The sequence below is a fragment of the Prinia subflava genome, chromosome 28 (genome assembly GCF_021018805.1).
Source record: "Prinia subflava isolate CZ2003 ecotype Zambia chromosome 28, Cam_Psub_1.2, whole genome shotgun sequence".
NCBI lineage: Eukaryota > Metazoa > Chordata > Aves > Passeriformes > Cisticolidae > Prinia > Prinia subflava.
In genome coordinates, this window is record NC_086274.1 from 1,078,574 (window position 1) to 1,095,711 (window position 17,138).

Here is a 17,138-nt window from a genome sequence, read left to right on the forward strand (position 1 = left end):
TCCCTCCTCAAAAAAATGAAACAGCTTTCTCTCCCCAGGGACGTTTTATCTTTGTATTTCGCATGTTGCCCCCCCTTGGCTGATGGTTGGGGCATCACGCGTGTTTTGTCACCGCTTGTAAGAACATACTTTGCCATGTTGCTTAGAGAACAAAGGGTTGGGTTTAATATTTTGGGTTTTTTTCCTCTCACAAAGAGAATGGGATATGTGGTTACCAACTGCAAACCTAAATAATTTAAATACTAATTCCTCTCCCTTGGTTCCAGTTTAAAATTAATGGCTGTAACCAAGCATCCCCTATCTTTATTATTGTACCGTGTCCTGATCCTGCCGGAGAGTCAGGGCAAAGAGAGCGTGAGAGAGAGCACAGAGACAAACCCTGCCTTGAGCAGGCAGTGGTTTAATGTGTAATACACAAGATTTGTATAGGAAGCTGGGCTGTCTTCAGGGTACAGGAAGAGAGCAGAGAAAAGCATTTGGATTTCCTTGAGTTGCCTCTTCAGCCAGATTTTCAAAGGCTAAAAGGAAACACTATAAAGGATGTAGCATGAGACGGAAACTGGAAAGAGAACAAGGGTATTTGAGGAATGATTTTTCTAGCAAGACATCAAGTGAGTTGAAAGCAGCAGAAGAGGCAGGAGGTCCCAGAAGTAAAGGGTGGGGCAAAGAGTCCTCAGCAGAGTACTTGAAACTTTTCCACTACTCCTGCTGTAACAACCCACAGGAATTCCCCAGGGAGTATGTATTTAATTCTCTCTCCCTGAAGAGGATAGAGGTTTTCCTGGGGGTGTCAGTGGTTGTTATTTTATGTAAGAAAAGGGCAGGGCCTGTCAGAGTGACTCACACTGGGAATGTGGTGCCTGACCTCACCACGCGGCGCTGTGAAATTCAGGGTCCTAGAGGGGCTTTTTCCACGCCCCTGTCGTAAGATATGCTAGTGACCCACAGCTACCCTGAATGCTCCTACCAGCTGTAGGCCAGCTCTTGACATTTCACTACTACATTTTACTAAACTAAGCCTTGAAAAAGTGAAAAAATATTCCAACATAACCTCTCCATCAATGCAGTAGATTGTAAGCATGAATTTGGTCTGCTTTGCAATGCTTGTGGCATCCTGACTGTCTGCACTGACAGCAGATGAAACCCCACAACTCTTGCAATAGTTGCATCAGCCAAGGAGCTTTTCCATGAGCCACGTTCCAAAGGGAGGGGAAGGGCATCCCTTCAGACCCAGTGTTTTCCAACCCTAAACCCTAATGCAGCCCCGTGAGAGGCTTTAGCCAGAAGGAACTCACCCATGGTGACCACATAAACACCACTGCTTGGGAAACATGTTACTCTAGATGAAATAAATAGCCATGACTGACGGAGAGGAGTTTAGAAAAAAAGAAAAGAAGAAAAAAAAGGAAGAGGAAATTCATACCAAACTCCCCACAGGAGTTATTTCTTTTTTCCTGTGGTCTCCAAACAGCAAACTAGCACTTGTGACTTTTCATACTGAAGGTCTGCTGTTTGTCATAGATGTCTTAGGAAGGAAATGGAGTGGCTGTGGTTTGAGAGGTGGAGGGAAGGGTTTGAATGAATGTTTTTGTGGTTCCTCTTGGCTAAGAAGTCCACTTGGTGGTCACCTGCAGCTCAGCGGCACCAGAGGTGACGTTGGGGGTCCTCTTCCAGGCCTGTGCTCATATTCCCTGCTTTTCTGCATTGCCACATTAGCACTTTCACTGGATATTTAGAGCACCTCAGGACTGGTTCTCCTCTCGCTCACACTGGGGTAACTCAGGAGTCGCTCCACTGGAACCAGTGGTGTTAATCTGGTGTGAAAATAATGCGAGAGGAGGATTCAACTCCTCGGGGAGGGGGGGATTTTCCAGGTCCCCGAGGGGGAAAAAAAATCAATGGGAGTTACATGTCTAACTGCCACTTGTGCCTGTGAAAGTCTGCCCCTTAACTACCTATATGTATATAGGGTACAGTTTTCAGAATAACCTAAGTGACGAGGGCACTTGAGAGCACGCATTTCACTGGCTTTCAAAGAGACGCAAGTTCCTAAGGCCCAGATGCTAAAGGATGTCCAAACTCCTTCCTGCAGCACATTTGGGGGGTCTCAGACCTGAAATTCTCCAGTCATTTCCCAAAATGGAACTGAAGATCTCGAGTCATTTAGGTGGTCCTGAAAGCGCTACCCTCTATCCATTTTTCAGGGTGTTGATCTCAGGTCATGTGCGAGCCTGCATTCTTACCTACAATGCTTTATTACTACATTCTTCTGTTGAGCAATACTTGGAAGAAGAGGTGAAGGTCGAGGTTTGCAGAACAGGCTAGTGGCCCCAGTGGCTCACATCTGGAGTGCCCAACTTGAGAGACACCTCACTGGGGTCCAAGCCACAGGTCCCCTGTATGCTCTGAACATCAAGATTCATGTATTACACACCCAGAACCACTGGTCACTTCTAAAAAAAGAAATCCCAGCCTGAGACCTAGACTACTCTCACAAAAGAAAATCCCAGGTGAACTGTTCACCCAGTAGCTTGGTTTTTCTGCTCATGCCTGTTCCCAATAAATAAAACAAATCCCTGAGCATCACCTAAGCCCTATTTTGAGGAGTTCCACTGGCATACAGCTGAAGTAACACAGTAATAAATTGGGGCCTGAAGAAGGTGGCTACAGCCTAGAGAGTATCAAGAACTGTGACGTGTCTGGAAGCTAAAAAGAGCAGAACTTGACAATTAGAGCGGCCCATTTCCGATGCTCTTGTGTGAGGATCTGGAAAGAGTCTCTCACTCATTGTACTTGTGCATTATGAATGTGTCCATCTGCAGAGATCTAATGTACACATATGTCCTGAATATTGTCCTAAGGTTGCAAGCTTCAAAAATGAGCAGAAAACATTCCCGAGAAGTGAGAATAATACAGATGTCTGTATTTGAAAAATTGGTTCAAATAAAGTCTCTCACTTATAGATATGTGTAGTTGTGTGCAATTATTTGTTCCTGGAATAGAAATGTCTTCCTTGTGTAGGACTTTGATGCTTTTACAAAAAAATTTCATTTCATTCTCCCTTGACCTTCTCAGTCAAGTCCTACTACTGTAAAAAAAAAAAAAAAAGCTTTCCACTTACTCTGTCTGGGTAAAGAGCTGTGTGAAATTGAAATGGTGAAGTAAAATGCCATAGAGGCCAGTATGTTTTTATTGTGCTTAATATCCATTGAGGTAGAATACCCAGCTGGGCTGATGGAAGCTGTGGTCTCCTGTGCAAGTGTCCTAGGTTTTTATATAACACTAAACAGACATCCCCACAGACGCTCTGACCCAGGAAAGGCTGTGGCTGTCTGGGTACTGCCTGGAAACTGCCTGGAAAAGGCTGAACTGAGAAACACTGTGCTTGGGCACCACAAAGCTGCAAAATGCCCATGGCCATATCTGGGCCTGGGATGTTCTGAGTCAGGGAATCTGCTTGTATGTGGAAATGGGAATGGGGGACACCAAGCAACAATGATTGGACCTCTGGGGATCCTCCAGTCCAACCCCTCTACCAAGCCAGGATCACCTAGAGCAGGTGGAACAGGAGCCAGAATGTCTCCAGAGAGGGACAGTCCACAACCTCCCTGGGCAGCTGTTCCAGTGCTCTGCCACCCTCAATGGAAAGAAGTTAGGCAGCTGGTGCAAGCTTATCTAAAGATATCAAATTCCTCACTGGGTCTAACTCTTTAGTAGCTCACTTGGAAACTCCAGAAGTTTTTGAGATAGAAATGTATATTTCAGCAGCTAAGAAGCCCTACCAATTATTTCCCTCAGTATCAAGTTTGTGCCAAGTGCAATGATATATGAACAGGAATTCCAGAGTAGGAATTGCTGCCTGGGCTGTGCTAGGTTTCTGACTTAATCCTGAGCTGTATCTGACAGCAGCTCAAGAGCAGAGCTGAAATCAAGCATTTTTGTCACATCTATTCATCCCAGGAAGCTTTGCAACCACTGTTTAGAAATCACTTGCAACTCATCTATGAAATACAGCAGCTGGCTTAGCAAGGGCCCAGAAAATTCCTGATGAGGCTCCAAGGAGCTGCCTGGGAAACAGAGCAGACCTCAGCACCTCACATGGGTTCTGGACAAAGTGCCAATTTACAAATGACACAATTAGATGCCTGTATTCTTGTATGTAATCATCACTTGCCTCGTGGCTTCTCCAAAAAAGGCGTGGACTACATCTTGTGTGCAAACAAATATTAAGCATTCAAAATCAAGTGCTTTCAATTAGCCACATCACTGGATTGCAGGGATCAGCCCTGGCAGATTGGCTTTGCTTCTGTGGGGCAAAACACCTCTAAAAGAACACTCCAAGACTTCTCTCCAAGTAAATGGTTGTCTTGAGGTGGCAAGGCTGCCTTGCACTCTTTTATCTGCTGCACAGCAAAGGGGGAGGGCAGGAGCTGAAGAGGTGACCCAGGGCATGTGTGTCAGCTGAAGCTCAGCCTAATGTAAATCTCCACCTGAGACCTTCTAACAAGACACACAACATTTGCCCTGATTTCCAGAGTCACATCCTTGCCACTGCAAGAAGAAATAAACTTTCTGCCTGAATTGTAGAAAATGACCTATAAGTCACCTCAGGTGTTCAACCTCCCCTGGTTGCCCAGGTGAACTCGTGGATATCTTGCCACATCCATGGACTACACCAACAAACTTTCCCCAGTTTCTGAGTGAGCAAAGTGTTTCCCATTCCTGTGGTGGTCCCCTGGGTTAGCCCACTTTGGACTAGGGGAGACCTCCTTTACTTGGGGAAACTGCAACAGGAGCCTCAGGTTTGTCTGCAACACTTTGTCCTTTTTTACCAGTATACAGAGCTGGCATCAAGTCTGAACAGGGCTACTCCCTTGTTGAAGATGAGCAGAAAAAGCAAAAGGAAATGATGCACTTCTGTACCTAAGATCAGTTCTGTTTATTAAAAATGAAATTATTTTTCTCCATGAAGAGTCGCTTTTATGTATTAAAGAGGAAATAATTTTCCTCTAGCTTGGCATGAAACTGTGAACATTAATAATACGAGAAGCAAGGAAGTGAAAGCCCATTTATCTCAGAGGAACACCACTGTGGCTGAGAGGCAGGGTTTGCAGAGATGTGGTAGCTTGTACAAGACAGACTGGGGTACTTGGGTCTCTGCAAATGCCTCAGCCTACAACCCAAACTACAAGCTGTCTATAGGTAGAAAGACACTGCTTAATTTAATTATGGTAGTTGATTAGGTAAGTTATGAGTAAAATGTAATTAGCACTTTGGGAGCAATGGGTGGATGCTAAGCCAAGAGAGAGAGAAGATTCATTATGTTTGGTGAGAGAGAGGAGGGGTGGTATAGGTCATTGGTGTCTGGATAACAAGCAAGAGTTAATTGGGGTGAACTGAAAACCACTGGTGAGGCTCTCCCTGCTGAGCCCATAATTATGCTTTTCTTACCTTGAGACAGTTATCTTCTGAAGGGTTTTGTGGCCATCCTTAGGACTCTGAGACAGAGAGGGAAAACCAGTTTCTCTCACTGGTGGTGAGGTGTAATGGAGAGCGTTCCATTTTCCCCCTCTGCACGGGGTGTCCCCATCCTTGGCCATTTATCTGTGTACAGTCTGTAGCTTAAACTTCAGTTAAGCCTCATTCAACACTTGTCTGTGCAGCAGCTCATTGTTTAAGAGTGGGGATGATTTCACTGTGGTTGCTGTGGGGCAGAGACTCCTTCCTTGTTGTCTTGGTTTGGAAAGACAGGTATCTGTCAGGGAAAACTGGAGTTTCTATTGGAATGGAAAATGTAAAACCCCCTCTCTCCAAATTATTACAATTTTGCAATTAGGAGCTTTCAGGCAAGAAATATGGGAAGAGGAATAACAGTTCTTTACTAGGAATATTAAAAGATACAAATGCAGTAATATATTAAAAAACAAAACAAAACAAACAAACAAACCCCAAAAACAACAACAACAACAACAAAAAAAGGTAAGCAAACAAACAAAAGTCCTAGAAAACCCTGACAGAGTCAGGAATATGACCTGACACCCTGTTGAAAGCAGTACAAATAAGTCCTTCTGGAGTGACAGATGTGGTTCTGTTGGAGCAGAGATGATCCTGTAGGCAGGTTCAGTGGTGGTGGTATGAGTCCTGTCTTCCTCTGAGAATCCAGTGGAAAAGAGGATTTCTGGGGTCCCTGTGTCCCCATTTTTATCTGGGTAGGGAATGGTTGGCTCCCCCCCACTGGGTGGAGCCTCTCACAATGGGATGATGTAATGTGTCCTGTCACTGGTGAGCCTTAATGGCCCATTAACAGAAGATATTCCCTGGAAGGTGGACAGTAGCGAAAGATATAAGAAACACTGCCCCACCTGGTTTTAACAGCTAGTCTATTATCAGAAGGCATCCACTCTCCTCCCCCCTGGAATTACAAGAGATAAAGAAGAAAGAAACCATCCTCCAACTGGTTTCTACAGATGAAATAGAATACACTTTTTTTTTGGTTACATAACCCAAGCCACTTGTGTTTGTCTATGTCCTGAGTCTTTCCTTCTTGGGTCTCTTTCCTTCTGAGGCAGACCTGAGTGATTTAGGAAAAAGAGTGAAAGCTAAGAAACTGCCACACTTCCTGGTGGCCTAAGGGGGTGCTGGTGTCTAACAGCAGAGACACCTTCAGCTTTTGAATGTGGAAGACCAGTGTTCCTGTAAACCATGGAGATGGGCATCTCTGTGATGATGACAGGTGGCCTTCTTTAGAAGTCACTTAAAAACAATTCCTGCTTGAATGCCAGCACCCAGAAAAAGGGTGAGCAGTTCCTGCATGCTGGCACTTTGGCTTCCTTGATGCCATTGCTTCTCAGTAGCAAAGAGAGAGAAGAAGACCTACAGCTGTGGGTTGTCTCCCCCAGGCTCTTCTCCCTGCATGACAGCCAAGCCTGGTGCCAGACACTCCACAGGCCACGTTTGGCAGTCAGGGCTGGAAGAGCAGGGTGCATGGTCTGGAAAGACCTCACATGCTGACCGGTCTCTAGGAGAGAGCCAAAGGCCAGTCACCATCCCATCTCACACCCCAGGGAAGGGTTCTGCTGGCCCCAGGGAGTGGGCTGGTGGCTGGGGAGGGCTGCCCTGCCCGGCCATGCCCTCTGGGCTGCTGGCACGCGCTGCTCGCGGCCCCTCGCCGGCGCACAGAGCATTAATAAGACTTTCCAGGCTGTCACTTCCACGCTGAATCCTTTGAAAGCCGCGCTCCTCTGGGCCCATTAGAGGGAGGAACTGTCTCTGTTGAAACATATGGGGCTGTCAGGCTCTGTCTGTTGCTCTGAAAGCTGCCGCCGCTCTCGCTGTTTGCTGATGGGGGGGAAGCAGCTGTCTGGAGGAGGCTGTGATCAGGATGGGAGCTTGGGAAGGGGTTGGGGGAGGATATCAGGTGAGCTGGGAAGGAGCTGGTAAACAGGAGTGTGCTGGTAGCTGGTGGGCTGGTAGGACATTGGGATGCTGGGTAAGTCAGCATCCCTGATGCTATGAGTGTGATAGGGGGAAGAGGTACATCTGAGGACAACTGGGTGGTGAATATCGGGGGGCGTTTGTAGGGGCAGGCTGAGGCAGCAGGAGACGTGGCTGAGAGCAGAGATGTTGGACTTGTCTGGGAAAGGAGAGGATGGCAGCAGTGTTGGGTGACTGTGGGGACTCAGCAAAAGAGAGGTTTTGGAAAGCATCATGAGGTCACACGACGCTGGAGCTCCTCATTAAGCAGCACACCCGCCCCCCAGCTCCATTTGCAGAGACTGAACAGCATTTAATGGAGTCCCTTGACTTTTTCCTCTGAAATATTCATAGGTTTTAGCAGTCCATTTCATGCTCACCTCCCTCTCCATTAACGAGCATCGAAGAGGGATTGGGTGGAAAGTAGGATGCTGTGGAGCCAGGGAGACAGAAAAAGGGACCTGTGCCTCTGCCCAGGGACTGCTGGGAAGCAGTCCATTCCTGGGCTGCTCCGTGGCCCTCTCACTAAGCCTGCAAAATGACTGGAAATGAGCCCTGGGCAGCATGCACAGGGAGGTGATTAATGCAGTGGGAAGGGAAGGAAACCAATTAAGCAGAGCGCTGTCTGGAGCCGCTGCCCCCACCCCTGTCACACAGATACACCCACGGCTGTCTCCCTGCCTGTCTTCATACCGTGTAAGGCCAAGAGCTCTGTAAGAATGGCACAGGCTGACAAAAATGCCTGCAGGCAATTAGTTCCTTCCTCGCCTTAGCACTAATATTGTGCTAGGATACAGGGAAAGACCAGAGCTTCCGTGAGACAGCAGAGAAGCACAGGAGTTGGATTATGGACACGCCATGTAGTCTGCAACACCTGGCACAGCAAGGATCCCACTGGGAAGTTTGGAGAAAGGGTGTAATAAATAGTGCAATTGCACTCTGGTGTATGAAATGTCCCAAAAGATAGGGGCAGGTGGCATCTCAGAGCAGCTTCCAGACCTGTTAGGTACTAAACCAGGGCTCAAATAGTCTAACCCATATATCCCCACCAAAATCTACAGCAAAGTATCTCTAGGATTCTAGGGAAAGTTATCCTGCTCATGGCAGGGAGGGTTGAAACTAGATGATCTTTAAGGTCCCTTCCATCCCAAAACATTCTATGATTTTGGGCATGGGGAGAGGTGCAACTCTCACAACTTTGCTCCAGAGTCAAGCCTTTTTTGCAGCAGTCACACTCCTAAGCCGTGCAGCTTAAAGTCCTAAGAAAATTTTTGATAAGGACTCCATGGAAGAATCTGGATAGTGCTCTAGGATGACAGAATGGTATCCCTGCAAAAAAATACAAGAGATGCTCAGCAATGGGCTTCCAAGTTCAGTTGACTTCTCTCTGCATTATCGCTTTGAAGAACAAAAAGAGCAAAATCTGCATGCTAATGAGTTGTTCACTCTGGCTGACAGAGAGAGAAAGCAGGATTATAAATGTCCCATTTCCTGTGGTTCCTCCCCGCTGGATGAAAAACCAAAACAATGTCACAGATGCAACAGCACCTATTTATTCTTGCTCTCAAAACACTCACTAGTCAGGCTGCTTCCCCTTCCCTCCCATACACCCATACACGCGTGCTTGCGTGTGTCCTGGGAATCAGATGTTTATGCAAGCATTTGCAGGATGTTCCACGTCTCCCTGAAATGATAATCAGCATGCCCAGAATCAGCTTAATTACTAAGCATTCAGCAAACGCCCACAGGCTCTTCCAGGGCAGCTCCACCCAGCATCTCCATGAATGAGTCTGCATGTTTTTCCTCCACTGCCACACACGGCTCCTGATCAACAGCTCGGGCCCTCACATCTGAGCTCCTGGTTTGTCTGGTTATTTACTTGTTTCCAGGAAAGAGGAGGGATATTTCTAAAGCAGCAGCAGGCCATGAGCAGACACTGAGAGTGTCTCAGGGTGAGACTTGGCTACCTCTGATTTTTTGCAGCAGTCTCTCCATGCAGGATAGAAATGTGAACGATCCCAATTTTAACCAGATCAGAGATTTAAACATGCCACGTCCATGGTCTAGCAATTAACTCTCTCTATAGAAAAGACAAAAAAATCAAGAATCTAAGTACCAAGAACTGTGGCATTATGAAGTTATGTGCCATCCATGGGTTGCAGCCTGGCACATCTGGGTGCTCAGCAGATAGGCACTTTCTAAAAAATGAAGGACTTCTTGGTTTAGCTGAGGCAGTCAGAAAACATACTGCTGAGGTAAGAAAAGAAAGCACTTTCTGAGGCAGCTAAGTGCACTGAGTAAGAAAGAGCACCATTCATGGCTCTTCAAAACTTCTCTGGAGGATCTCCTGGACTGAGGCTGTGGGCATCTACAAAGATCATGACCATGTCTTCCCTTTTAGTCAGTGCACTTTCCACCAGCCCCGCAGCAAACAATCCCTCATGTAACCTCTCAGGTGATTATACGGAGGTGCTAAGCACAGGCAGAAGAAAGATTCAGGCTTCCCCTCATCACTCTGTAGTTACCATCTGTGAGTCTGACAAGGTTTAGACTCTTCAGACAACTGTAGCTGACTTTGTTTCCTTCTCTGTGGCACTGCACTAGCAAAACCCACATGATGGTCCTATCACATTGTTATTCACATTGGAAGCATTTAGGGCTGTTAAGGTCACACTTCACTAATTTACTGCCTTTTTGTGGAGCTTGGGGACCACAGAGCCCAGAACCAGGGAGCCCTTTTCTGTCTCTACTGTGCTTGTCATCACATGGCAAGAAATCTCCACTTAAAATACAAATCCTGGTGTCAGACATAATCAAACCAGCATTTTGATCTGAAGCAAGGGGGGGAGATCACAAACACAGGTTCACTTCTCCACCCAGGCATGTTTACACAAGGAGATGTGACTTTTCCTCTCTGTTCATTAAGAAAATTTTAACTGTTCTGCCCAATCTTCCACATCCCAATTCACTAGCTATTCAAGACCTTGTGTATGCTATGCCTTTGCTCACACAGGCACTTGGCTGTTGGTTGCCATCACAAGTAAATAAGATGCTCCAGCAGCATTTGGGTGCCTGGGTAGCTGGCCAGCTCTAGCTGTTCAAATTTGGTGTTAGTTTTGCCAAGGCCTGACTGTCTTACGTCACTGGTGATGTCTCCAGACCTCAGAAGTCTGCCAGCCTCAAACTCTACAGCATTTCTATCACCCTGCACCCAGGAGCTGTCAGTACTCTTACCAGTGCTGTCTGCACAACCCCTGGAGCACCGTAGAAAGGATAATTATGACAACAGAGGGCTGTGAAGGCTTAGACCCTCAAGACATTTAGTGACACCTTCCTCCTGGTTGGGCAGCATGGCTCTCCCGCTTGCCCCGGGGCGTGGGAAGAGGCTGTGACAGAACACACAACTGAGCCAATCTCTCAGGATTTAGGGCAGATCAGATCAGTATCTGCTCTGCCCCGAAGTATTTATTCTGCAGGGAAGGGGATAGGAATAACTCATACCTTTAAGCCTTTTTAAAAATACATGCTGTGAAGACAGCTCTCCTCTCAGGCTAAAACTGTCTCCAGGGAGGATCTCTGGGGAATCCTGTGTAAGCAAAACACCCACCAGGGAAGGGGTTTCTCAGGAGGCGTGTCTGTAGGTGAGTGCTCTGCTGAGCGGAGTGTCTGGGGAGAGCGCGTTCCCTGCCGGCCTCTGCCCTTCCCTAAACAGCGCATCCTGTGCCTGCGCCTTGCAATACGCCTGTCACAGAAACCTCCGTGCATGTAGGGCAGGACTTGCTTTTAGTTCTTCCCTAGCCAGCTCGTAAGATCAAATTTTAAGCTAGAAACCCCTTTTGAGCTCCCTTAGCTGCCTGTCAGTAGCTGCTCCGTGCCAGTTGAGCTGTGCCCAGAGCCTTGGCGCTGCACATGGGCAGGGTCAGCCACCTCTTACACTTCTGGTAACACCTGGGTTTAAATGGCACTGCCATTCCTCAGCAATGCAGTGACACAGCCACCTGCACTGTGCAGCCTTTGCCACGTGTGACACAGCAGCTGGTGTAATAGGGAAGGAAAACGAGGATTTTAGGAGGCCTTGACATAGGGAAGGCAAAGCACTGAATCAGTGACTGGGGGTGCGTGCCTTGCTCCCTGCTGGGGAATAGGGGAGTCAGGGGCGGCAGCAGGTTTTGGAGATGGGGCAGCCAGAGAGCCCTGCAGCCTTCATGGCAGCCACAGCAAAGCATCCCTGCGCTGCTCAGAACAGCTCAGCCCTGCTTCCTGCTGCTGCTGAGACTGCTGGAGGGGAAAATTCGATTTGCCTTTTGTCCAGCCAGCCTCACGGAAAGCTCGCCCAGCGGCTGGGTGAAACCAGAACCTGCTCACGGTGCCTGCACTTGGGTACTGGCTCAGCCGAGGGGGACCCCAGGAGCTGAGCCTCCTCCTCTCACAGCTGCCTCTGAGAGCTCATGCTGGGGCAGAAGCACTGTGTCCCTGCCACAGAGACATCAGCCTCCCTCAACAGCTACACATGCTGTTCTGCTTGTGGGGGAGAACGCCATAAGGGATGGCAGAGATCCTTGGGACCTGTGCTTTGCTGAATGAGGCTCAGGACCCATGGTGCACGTGTGTACTCACTTGGCTGACTGCAGATACACCCAGATACGCCCTGCCCTTGTCCCATTTTCTTCCCACCAGAGAATACCACGGCACATCCTGACAATAGGCAGCTAAAGACGGGGGCAGAGTGCCCTCCTCCTTTCCTCACATTACCCATCTTCTATTCTGGCTGGTCACCTCAAAGGCAGCTCCTGTAACATGTTCTGTCTGAAAGGCACTGATGCTGGAGCAGCATGTAAATTTATGTTCCCATAAAACACTTTTTTCCATACAATATTTTTTTTTTTCATAAGCCATGGGACAGATTGGAATCTGACATGTTCAGCTGTCGCTGGATGAAGGGAAGAGCAGAAGTGACAGGAAATTTTTAGGAGAACTATATTAAACTCTGTGTAGGATTTTGATTTAGTAGTAACAGTAAAATGAAATTTCAGCTGATGTTTCATTATCCTGTTTGCAGTGCACTCTAATAGCATCTCCATTCATAAACCAGTTCAGCTCCTGTCCTTTGGTGTTGATCTATTTGTTTTGCTCTAGAGCAGTTTCCAACACACAATGAAATTGCCTTCCTGCATACTTATGTATACAGGAAAGGGACAACACCTTTCCAAGCTGCCAGCCTTGTATTTGCATGTTGGATTCTGAGAATGGATCTTCGAAACATCACATTTCATATGGGTGACCCTCTGCAAATATCTCTGTGAACATTTGGCCAGATGCATTTCTTCCCTGTCTTCCGGACTAGTGGAGTGCACTGTGAGCAGATAGGCAATGAAAACAGAAAAAGCACAAAAAGCTGGGCTTGGAAAGGGTGGGGGCTGAGGAGGCAAGCACATTTTCTGTTTCCACCTGACCACGTCCCAGTGACCCATTTCAAGTGCGTGACTTGCCTGGTTTTGCAGAAATCACGGTGTGCAGTCTCACCAGAGGGTTCAACGCATCTCCCACTAAGCCTGGCTTGAGCTGGAAATCTTTTGCCCTTTTTGGCTCTGCCCTCACTCACAGAAGTCAGGTTGTACAGCTGGCACCCTGGCAACTGTGAGGCATCTGCAGGTACAAAAGCAGAGGTACCATGTTCTCTTTGCACTCATTCCCAAAAATTTCATCCCTTCTTTTTGGAATTCAGAATAATGGACCTCACTCTTTACTGGTACTTTCTTAGGAACTCTGCAAGGCAAACGCAAAGCAGTATCAAATCCCAAAGGCATCATTTTACCCCTACTTTCTGGTGGCTTTATAGATAAATCACCCCTTAGATTGGGTTCAGCCCTTCATTTGTCTCCCTTCTCCACGCCCTTCCTGTCAGATACTGAAATGCCTCAGCCTCCTTCCCTGTCTCCCAGCTCCTGCAAGACGTGCAGCTTCTTGCAGGCAGCCTCTCTCTACACCAGCGTTAAGTTACTAAGCAGACAAGATAAAAGGTTCCCACCTTCATAAATAATCAATGTGGGCCAAATGGCTTGTGCTTGCTCGACAAACTCATGCATGAGAAACAAAGGGAAGAGACAAACACCAACCCAGCAAGGAAAATAACCAAACCTCAGGCCAGTAAAGGTGGAAAGGAGATTTGGGAAACAGAGAAGCAAGAGAACAAGAGTAGAAAAGAAAGGAGCTGAGCACCCATCAAACACTTCTTTAGTCTTTATTCAGAAGGTATCTGGAGGCTGGTTTTGATTTAGCTAATTTACTCATTAAAAGGAAGTTACTGAAGCAGCCTGGTACCTGCCAGTCCCTGGGTGAGACTCAGCCAGTGCCCACATCTCTGATGGCTTTGTCCATGGTCATTTGCTGTCATTGGAGGGATGTACATGTGCAACCAGCACCAGAGGGACCAGAGAGCCCAGCATCAGGGTCCCACTGCAAACACAGGCTGTGCACAGATCAGTGGCAGCCCAGACAGCCTTTTTAAAGGGTTGCTGTAGAAAGGGCAGCTCAGCTAAATGAGCTCTCCTGCCAATTCAGTTTCTGAGGTAAGATTGCCATTTTAGAACAGAGGGACTTGAAGTTTCCAGAGTAGATGTCACACCTGTCCTTTGGCTCTGTGGCACACAGAGAGGCCCATCATTATGTGACAGGGGTGAATCCCTTTTGCTTGATAGGTTCTATGTCTCACAACCCTGCCATGGGAGAGGAGCTCCCCAGCCATCCCCACAGACTCATTGGTGTGGTTCATCAGTGCTGATTTTCACCACATGGGTGCTTGGTCCTTAAAGAAGGTGTCTGTGCTGAGAATGAAAGTTGCACAGTAATGGCAGAAACCTTTTCACATGACAGAGCTGATGGTGAGCACAAATAGTGTCCCTGTGCTCTTCCTCTTAGGGTGATCCACAGACATTGGTAACGTGCATATAGAGCAAAAAAAACAAAACAAAACAAAACCCATTTGTGCCTGATTCACCTCTGAGTAACCTCACTCCAAGCTGGTGTCAAACTTTTAAAGTGAGGCTTAATTTTTAAAAGTTTTCCAAACTTTTGAAGAGGGCAATGAGTCAGATCTAGACAGTTAACTCAGCAGTTGTCAGTAAGGACTTTAGGCAGGTACAAGTCTACCTCTGGTCCCAATCCCTGCTGTTTGTAAGCACTAGACAGAAACTGCTGCTACAGTGAGAGTCCCAGGCTGTAGACATCCCAATCCCTACCTTACTGCACTGCTTTGACTGAACACAGGACCCTGGCCTGGCTGTCAAGCCTGTTCCCTGTTCACAGGTGACCCTGGAGTCAGTACCAGATGCAGAAGGATGCAGGGAGCAGTGCAGGAGCTCCCTCCTCATGGCATGCACCTCTTCCCATCCTTGACAAGCTTTTGTCTCTCAGGGCAAGAGGATACCAGGCTACCAAACAGCCACATGTCACAGACACAAAACAAAAGAATGCAATGGCATCACCAGCGCTTTGGAGACAAACAGAGGTCAGCAATTCATTAATTTAAAATGCCCAACCAACTGAGGAAGGGGACTATTCCCTCTGGTATACAAGCAAAAATCACCTCACACAGCCTTTTTCCTTGTGTCCCAAGCCAAACCTCCCTGACTTTAGCTGTGATCAGGCCACCCCAGTTTCTCAGACTGCTGTGTAAAGCTGAACACAACAGATTTTGGCTACCTACTGGAGCAGTGATGAGTTCCTGTTCACCTTTGATGAGTAAAAAACTGCTGCAGACACAAATTAATAAAGAGGGGAGGGAGGATAACATCAAAGCAAATTCACACTCATGTTCTGAATAACTGTTTTCTCAGCTATAGTATTTATATAAGAGCAAGGGGGATCACTAAAAGGGCATGAAGGGAGAGCTCCCAGAGTACAGACAGTGAGAAAGGGAGTGAGTGACAACACTGGATGCCTTGGGAGATAAAGTTTCATTGCTATGGAATCAATCTTCTGAGCTTCCCTTTGCAATTTTGTCTCATTCTATGCCTCTTGAAATGAGTTTCCATTTGTCTGTCTGGTGCTAATTTTCCCTCATTTGCCACATCAAAGCCATCATTAGAGGCACAAAGTGCCTCCAGTGCCTTTTCCCCCCTTTTCTTCAGTCATTCTCCTTAATAGCTCTTGGTTTGTTAACTCAGCTATCACTCAGTGGCAATCAGATGCTGTTAGTCTGATCTAGCTGCCTCTGGATGCCCCATCCCTCCTGTTCCCAAGGTCACACTGCTGCCTGGGGTGGCTGCCTGGGGCAGGGGCCAGGGAGGTTCTTTAGAGCAGTTTTGAACTTTTATCTGCAAGTGTTACAGCCGCTTGTGAGAGATGTTTGATATCTCTTTTTATTTTCATTTCAATTAGCTAATGGGGGTAACAAGTAGAAAAGGAAGGGTTTGAACTGCATTGAAAATGTCCTCTGAGCTTGTTGAGATCTTTGCCATCAAGCTGATTCAGGTTTGCTTGGAGTCAGGAGCTGGCTTACAAAGAGTGCTCACCTCTGCTTGCAGGAAGGGGATCCATCTCTGCAGCCAGCAGCACAAATCCTCACGTCTTTTCCGCAGCCCTCTGGTCCTCGAGCACTCCAAGACGTGCATGTCCCTAGGGAGATGACCCACTACATCATCCTCAAGCACACAGCAGCCCCAGACCCTGCTTGCACAGCCTGTTCCAGATCACTTGGCAGTGAAAGGCTTGACTGGCCCTGGCGCACGCTCTGCCCCACTGAGAGAGCACACGCTGCGCCTTGTGCCGGGTGCCGGGGCCGTGGCAGCTGCAGCCCCACCCTGCAGCGTGGGAGGCTTGCCCTGGTGCCTGTCAGCAGCTCTGCTGTGCCAACAGCTGCCCCAGAAAAGCCTTGCAGAAGAGCTCTGCACCACCAGCAGTGAGAGCAGATTGTTCAAGAGCACGGCACCGTGCTCATCCTCCCGTGTGCTGAGGGTGGAAACGCCAGCACCACTCCTGCTTGGCCCCAGCCACAGCAGCTGCCTCCACCAGCAAACCTCTGCACATCTTCACTCCTGTGCCTTTGAGCAGAAGCAGAGGCTGTGCTGTAGGCTCTGTGCGAGGCTCTGTGGAGGGAGGAATTTCAGGCTGAGAAAAGTATAGGCCATGGAAGGATGTGGAGAGCCCATCCTCCCTTCACTAGACAGACAAGCAACACACTGCCACTGCTCCTGGGAAGGGGTTTTTCTTGGCTCTTTACACAAACCCATGAAGTAGCAGCCAGTGAGAGTTCTGGGAGAGGTTTTACATGGCTGGAAGCTCTCAGGCCACTCTGCAATGAGTGATGGACTCACAGGCAGGCAAGGCAGCCTTTATTTGAGCAGGCTTCCCAAACCACATTTCAAAGAGGATGCATAGTCATGGCTCAAGCTTGCCAGCAGCTCGTGGGTGCTCTGATGACTGCTCAGTGCCTGTTTTCCACAACTTGTGCCAGCTGAAGCCACATCAAGTGAACAATATATTCCCTACAGGAATGCAGGGCCAGGACTGGAAGCCAGGTGCACAGTGAGGGGCTGAAGTTCTGCTGGATTCCTGCACTTGTGTCAAACACCTTGTGCATCCTCACTGACCCTCTGTCTGTGTGGCATCCTTGAGAGGCTCAGATCCAGGAGTGATTTCTCTGTCTGGGAGGACTGCGTTGCAAA